We start from the raw sequence: 7,091 nt of genomic DNA, 5'->3' as shown, positions 1-7,091 counted from the left end.
GAACCCGGGTTCGATTCCCGGCTTGGGTCACTGTCTGTGTGGAGTCTGCACATTCTCCCCGTGTCTGCATGGGTTTCCTCCGGGTGCTCTGGTTTCCTCCCACTGTCCAAAAGACATGCTGGTTAGGTGGATTGGCCGTGCTAAATTGCCCCTTAGTGTCGGGGGACTAGCTAGGGTAAATGTATAGGGTGACGGGAATGGGGCCTGGGTGGGATTGTGGTGCAGACTCGATGGGCCGAATGGCCTCCTGCCTGTAGGGATTCTATGATTCTATGATTAATGTCTCATCCAAAAGATAGCACTTTACTCCCTCTGCACCCCATCAACTTTTTTCTTTGTCCTCAAACCCTGGATTGGGACGTGAACCCATTAACTTCTGATTTGGAGATGGGAGTCTTCCAGACTAAACTAGAACCTCCACACAGCTAAACGGAGCAGGAGAGTTGCTCAGTCGGTCTGGAGAACTCAGCGCCGGCCTGGGTAACATTCGCCAGCAAGTCCACAAGGCCACCTTCCTTGCCTCTCTCAGTCCCACGGGGGGGCGGCCGTTCCAGACAAAACATGGAACATCCGCAGAATGAGCCACGCTGCCAACTTAATGAGGTGTTACACAACGGGGAGGACTGTTTTCTTGGCCGCACCAGAGATTCAGATAACATCATAAATCACCAAAGCGTCCCTCTCGCAGTTTACGATAATCCTGCGATTAGATTACAGCTTTCAACCCTCTGCCTGGTGGCTGTCTTAAAGTAATGAATACCCCGCTGCATCTCAGGAGTAAGAGAGTAAAACTGCTGAGGCCTAACAGTGAGGAGAGCCTGAGTCACTTGGTGCTGAGGTGGGCTGTTGGGCTGGATGAGGAGGGGGGGGGGGGGGGGTGTGTCTGTGTGAGGGGAAGTTGATTTGGATTCGTGTCAAATTGAGTCTCTCGAGCGAACACACGTGAGTCTTCCGGGTAATGTTGCTTCGTTTTGTTCTTAGTTGTGTTCACTGTCGTGGAGCACTGTCCTTGCAGCAAGTGAGCTTCTGCCCCTGTGGAGAACGAGGATGAGTTCTGGGAAGATTCTGGGGCGGTCCGGTGGCACAGTGGTTAGCACTGCTGCCTTACAGCACCAGGGACCCAGGTTCGATTCCGGCCTCGGGTCACTGTCTGTGTGGAATTTGCACATTCTCCCCGTGTCTGCGTGGGTTTCCTCCCACACTCCAAAGATGCATAGATTAGGTGGATTGACCATGCTAAATTGCCCCTTGGTGTCCAAAGATGTGCCGGTTAGATGGATTGGCCATGTTAAATTGCCCCTTAATGTCCAAAGATGTGCCGGTTAGGGGGATTGGCCATGCTAAATTGCCTCTTAGTGTCCAAAGATGTGCAGGTTAGGTGGATTGTCCATGCTAAATTGTCCCTTAGTGTCCAAAGATGTGCAGGTTAGGGTGGATTGGCCATGCTAAATTGCCCCTTAGTGTCCAAAGATGTGTAGGTTAGGGTGGATTGGCCATGCTAAATTGCCCCTTAGTGTCTAAAGATGTGCGGGTTAGGGTGGATTGGCCGTGCTAAGTTGCCTCTTAGTGTCTAAAGATGTGCGGGTTAGGGTGGATTGGCCGTGCTAAGTTGCCTCTTAGTGTCTAAAGATGTGCAGATTAGGGTGGATTGGCCGTGCTAAATTGCCCCTTAGTGTCAGGAGGACTAATGAGGGTAACTGTATGGGGTTGTGGCGATAGGGCATGGGATTGTGATTGGTGCAGACTCAAAAGGCCGAATGGCCTCTTTCTGCACTGTGATTCTATGATTCTATGAAATCATAGGTGTCCCAAGATGTGTAGGTTAGGGGGATTAGGAGGGTAAATGTGTGGAGTTAAGGGCGTATGTTGTGCCTGGGTAAGATGCTCAGTGGGAACATCGGTGCAGACTAGATGGGCTCAGTGGCCTCCTTCTGCTCTGTCGGGATTCCATATTCTCTTGATGCCCATGGTGCCACCGTTGCCGTGGTTTTGCCATTTCCGGTTGATTGTGGCGACACCAAAATTCTCATTCCCATACCCTCCGAGGCCGAGGATAAAGCTCCCACCCCTCCCACCGCCCATTCCCTGAAACATGCACCAGACCTTTGACCTTCCACAATCTCAGAATTCCTGGAATTCTGTCTCCTCTGTGTAATCCTCTATTCCCTTCACACCAGCATTGCCAGCCGTGCCTCAGCTGCCCAGGCTCAAAGCTCTGGAATGTTCTCTCTAAATCTCTCCGCTTCTCTCTCTCTCCTTAAAGCCTCACGCTTTGACCAAGACTTTGGTCACTTGTTTTCATATTTTGCGAGGTGCCTCAGGCAGTTTCACTCATAATACTCCTTGGGATGTATCACCATAGCTTTTGCCCCTCTGAGTCCTCTCCTGACTAACACAGTGGGTTCACGTCCCGTTCCAAGACTGAAGCACAAACATTCCAGTGCAGTATCTAAGGAGTGTTGGGTTATTTAAGGGCGGCACGGTGGCACAGTGGTTAGCACTGCTGCCTCACAGCGCCAGGCACCCGGGTTCAATTCCAGTCTGTGTGGAGTTTTGCACATTCTCCCCGTGTCTGGGTGGGTTTCCACCGGGTGCTCCGGTTTCCTCCCACAGTTCAAAAGACGTACCAGTTAGATGGAATGGCCATGTAGGTGTAGGTTAGGTGGATTGGCCATGCTAAATTGCCCCTTTGTGTCCAAAGATGTGTTGGTTAGGTGGATTAGCCATGCTAAATTGCGCCTTAGTGTCCAAAGATGTGTTGGTTAGGTGGATTGGCCATGCTAAACTGCCCCTTAGTATCCAAAGATGTGCAGGTTAGGGGGATTGGCCATGCTAAAGTGCCCCTTAGGTCCAAGGAGGCGCAGTTTAGGTGGATTAGCCATGTTAAATTTGCGCCTTAGTGTCCAAAGATGTGCAGGTTAGGTGGATTGGCCATGCTAAACGTATGGGTTACAGAGATGGGGCAGCAGAGCGGGCCTGGTTAAGACACTGTCAGAGAATCAGTGCAGACTTGATGGGCCAAATGGCCTCTTCAGCACTGTCCGGATTCTATGATTCTGAGAAGCGGAGGGATCTTGGTGTATGAATCATAAAAAAATATTTCGCAGAATCAGAAAGTGATTAGGATTGCAAATAGGATGTTGGTGTTTATTGCAAGGAGAGTGGGATGTTTAAGTCGGGAAGTTTTGTTACAGTGGTACAGGGCATTGCTGAGATCTGTGTACAATTTTGGTCTCCTTATTCGCAAGAGGACATAACTGCATTAGTAACAGTTCAGAGAAAGTTCACTCAACTCATTCCTGGAATGAATGGTTCATGTTGTGAAGAAAGTTTAACAGTTTGGGCCTATACCCGCTGGAGTTTAGAAGAATGAGAGATAATCATATCGAAACAAGATCCTAAGGTGACTTGAGAGGGTGGATACTGAGGGGATGTTTCTGCTTGTGAGGGAGATCAGGGACAGGAGACACGGTATAAGAATAAGATATGTAGGTTAGAGAGATTAGCCATGCTAAATTGCCCATTAGTGTCCAAAGATGTGTAGGTTAGGTGGATTGGCCATGCTAAATTGCCCATTAGTGTCCAAAGATGTGTAGGTTAGGTGGATTGGCCATGCTAAATTGCCCATTAGTGTCCAAAGATGTGTAGGTTAGGTGGATTGGCCATGGTAAATTGTCCCTTAGTCTGCAAAGATGTGTAGGTTAGGGGGATTGGCCATGCTAAATTGCCCATTAGTGTCCAAAGATGTGCAGGTTAGGTGGATTGGCCCTGCTAAATCGCCCCTTAGTATCCAAAGATGTGTAGGTTAGGTGGATTGGCCATGCTAAATTGTCCCTTAGTATCCAAAGATGTGCAGGTTAGGTGGATTGGCCATGCTAAATCGTCCCTTAGTATCCAAAGATGTGCAGGTTAGGTGGATTGGCCATGCTAAATCGTCCCTTAGTATCCAAAGATGTACAGGTTAGGTTGATTGGCCATGCTAAATTGCCCTTAGTGTGCAAAGACGTGTAGGTTAGGTGGATTGGCCATGCTAAATTGCCCCCTCAGCATTCCCAACATGTGGAGGTTTTACAGATGTTTTCTCTCAGAGGATCATTCAGTTGTGGAATCTTCTTCCCCAGGAAGCAGCGGAGGCCTGGTGAATTTATTTGAGATTGAGATTGACGAGGGAGTGAAGGATTATGGGAGGGCAGAGAGCAGAGTGGAGTTGGGACCAGGATCAGCCGTGATCTCCTTGAATGGTGGAGGAGGCTCAAAGGACCCAATGGCCTACTCCTGCTCTTAATCCTGTTGTCCCTATGTAATAGAGGGAGGAGAGAGTGCAGAATGTAGTGTTACAGTCATAGCTCGGGTGTAGAGAAAGATCAACGTAGTGCAAGGTAGGTCCATTCAAAAGTCTGATGGCAGCAGGGAAGAAGCTGTTCTTAAGTCGTTTGGTACATGACCTCAGACTTTTGTATCTTTTTCCCGGCGGAAGAAGGTGGAAGAGAGAATGACCGGGGTACGTGGGGTCCTTAATTATGCTGGCTGCTTTCCCAAAGCAGCGGGAAGTGTAGACAGAGTCAATGGATGGGAGGCTGGTTTGCGTGATGGATTGGGCTACATTCACGACCTTTTGTAGTTTCTTGTAGTCTTGGGCAGAGGAGGAGCCCATACCAAGCTGTGATACAACCAGAAAGAATGCTTTCTCTGGTGCATCTGTAAAAGTTGATGAAAGTCGCAGCTGACATGCCAAATTTCCTTAGTCTTCTGAGAAAGTAAAGGCGTTGGTGAGCTTTCTAGTGTCGGCATGGGGGGACCAGGACAGATTGTTGGTGATCTGGACACCGAAAAACTTGAAGCTTTCGACCATTTCTACTTTGTCCCCATTGATGTAGACAGGAGCATGTTCTCCACTGCGCTTTGATGACTTCAGGTGGTGAGGGGGGTTGTTAGAAACTCTTTCAATGCGTGGGCAAATTCATTCGCAGAATCACAGAATTGGCACAGAAGGAGACCATTCAGCCCATCCTGCCTCAGCTCTCCGAATGAACGATGCTCCAAGTTCACAGAAAATAGGAGCAGGAGGAGGCCATTCGTCCCTTTGAGCCTGCTCCACCATTCATTTTGATCATGGCTGATCATCGAATTCAATATCCTGATTCCCCTCTTCCCCCCATATCTCTTGATCCCTTTCGCCCCAAGAGCTATATCTAATTTCTTCTTGGAATCACACAATGTTTTGGCCTCAACTACATTCTGTGGGAGTGAATTCCACACATTCACCACCCTCTGGGTGAAGAAATTTCTCCTCACCTCAGTCCTAAAAGGTTTACCCCTTATCCCCAAACTATGGCCCCTAATCCGTGAGCACTTGAAATATCATTATATTCAAGATATGGGACAAGTGCAGGAAAATGGGATTAGCGCGCCTTTAGTGGTTGATATTGTCAGTGCAGACTTGATGGGCTGAAGGGCCTTTTCTGCGCTGTATGGTTCTATGACTGGATCTGGATTCCCCCACCATCAGGAACATTCCTTCTGCCTCCAATGGAATTGTCACAGAAGGCTGTGGAGGCCAGGTCATTGAGTGTATTTAAGACAGAGATAGATAGGTTCTTGATTGGCAAGGAGATCAAAGGTTGTGGGGAAAAGGCGGGAGAATGGGATTGAGAAACATATCAGCCACGATTGAATGGCGGAGCAGAGTCGATGGGCCGAATGGCCTAATTCTGCTCCGATATCTCATAGTCTCCCCGTAGCCCTGCCGATGGGCCGAATGGCCTAATTTTGCTCCTATATCTTATGGTCTCCCCGTAACCCTGCACGTTTCCCCCCCCATTTTCAGAAAATGATCCAACTCCCTCGTGAAAGCGTCGATCGGACCTCCCTCCACCGCACTCTCAGGCAGCGCATTCCAGATCCAAACCGCTCGCTGTGTGAAAAAGCTTTTCAGAATTTCCACCCCCAGGGGAGCACCACTCATTAGAAAGCTCCAAGACTTAGCTCCGGAAGAGACTGAGGATAGGGTGTATGTTTGTTTGATGTCTCGTGTTTGAGAACAATCCCTTCCCTTCAGCAACATTTCCTATTTCCAAAGGTGGAGTTCATACATTAAGGAATATTTGGCCGGCGACTCCGGAAGGGAGGACAAAAGGAATTCCAGGCCTAAGGAAAGCCAAGTTGTTTAGGCCCTTTCAGCTAAAACAATTGACTTTAACTTAATGTGGACCTTTAACTGTAGGTTATACGGCCATCATTAATCCTCTCACTGGCACAGTGCAGATGGTTTATAAACAGTCCGTGAGTAGGAATGCTTCTGTTAAGGTAATATTTGCTTTGGCAAGGCTAATGTCTCCATAAAACCTAATGGAGAGCCTCTAATTTATGGCAATAGTTTAGGCTAGGAATCCTTCATTATAGATGCTATTCTTAGACACTGCGGTGTTAATGTTCCTTCTAGCTGTCTGCTTACACTGCCAGAGTTTCCTGTCTCTTACGATCTACTGGATGTCTGCTGTTTAAAGATGTGTAGGTTAGGTGGATTGGCCATGCTAAATTGCCCTTTAGTGTCCGAAGATGTGGAGGTTAGAATCATAGAGTCAATTAATCCTACAGTGCAGAAGGAGGCCATTCGGCCCACCCAGTCTGCACCGACCACAATCCCACCCAGTCCCTATCCCCATAACCCAATGCATTTACCCTAGCTAGTCCCCCTGACATTAAGGGGCAATTTAGTATGGCCAATCCACCTAACCCGCACCGTTAGGTGTATTGGCCATACTAAATTGCCCTTAATATCCAAAGATGTGCAGGTTAGGTGGATTGGCCATGCTAAATTGCCCCTTAGTGTCCAAAGATGTGCAGGTTAGGTGGATTGGCCATGCTAAATTGCCCCTTAGTGTCCAAAGATGTGCAGGTTAGGTGGATTGGCCATGCTAAATTGCCCCTTAGTGACAAAGATGTGCAGGTTAGGTGGATTGGCCATGCTAAATTGCCCCTTAGTGACAAAGATGTGCAGGTTAGGTGGATTGGTCATGCTAAATTGTTCTTTCATGTTCAAAGATGTGCAGGTTAGGTGGATTGGCCATGCTAAATTGCCCCTTAGTGAC

At 48.3% G+C, this 7,091-nt stretch overlaps 1 protein-coding gene across 1 annotated transcript in view; it reads left to right on the top strand.

Annotated features, from left to right (window-relative positions):
* Window positions 1-892: 892 nt before the first annotated feature.
* Window positions 893-7,091, top strand: part of LOC144509105 (uncharacterized) — a 41,643-nt gene continuing 35,444 nt past the window's right edge. Inside the window, exon 1 of the mRNA XM_078237463.1 lies at window positions 893-942. The gene's annotated coding sequence lies outside the window, so the exon portion shown is untranslated. The remainder of the gene's footprint in view (window positions 943-7,091) is intronic.

This window comes from Mustelus asterias, chromosome 21, assembly GCF_964213995.1.
Source record: "Mustelus asterias chromosome 21, sMusAst1.hap1.1, whole genome shotgun sequence".
Lineage (NCBI taxonomy): Eukaryota > Metazoa > Chordata > Chondrichthyes > Carcharhiniformes > Triakidae > Mustelus > Mustelus asterias.
This window is presented reverse-complemented; position numbering and strand designations above follow the sequence as displayed.